Consider the following 368-nt stretch of genomic DNA (forward strand, 5'->3'; position numbering starts at 1 on the left):
CGCTTCAAAAGACACCAAGATAAAATAAAAATAGTTATTCATTCAAAATATTAATATTTGAATTTCCACATCCAGACGAGAGAACATCTGTGACGGACAGAAAATGAGCGTTTCTATTGCCTTCCATCTTTTGCCCCTCCCCCTTCCTCATCTCCCCCCCCCATAATCACACTTTTTTTTAAATCTGGGATGCTGATTTGACTCATAGTAACTGGCATTTATCTTGCTTTAACTATATTGTTTTACTTGTAACGTAGTTTGTTCGTAAATGTACTTGGTTGTCCGTGGCATATGAACCACGCACCTGCCTTTCACACTTGTCTTCTGTCGTTATCCAAACACTTGTACAACCTGTCGTATTTGCTCCA

This window comes from Penaeus monodon, chromosome 31, assembly GCF_015228065.2.
Source record: "Penaeus monodon isolate SGIC_2016 chromosome 31, NSTDA_Pmon_1, whole genome shotgun sequence".
NCBI lineage: Eukaryota > Metazoa > Arthropoda > Malacostraca > Decapoda > Penaeidae > Penaeus > Penaeus monodon.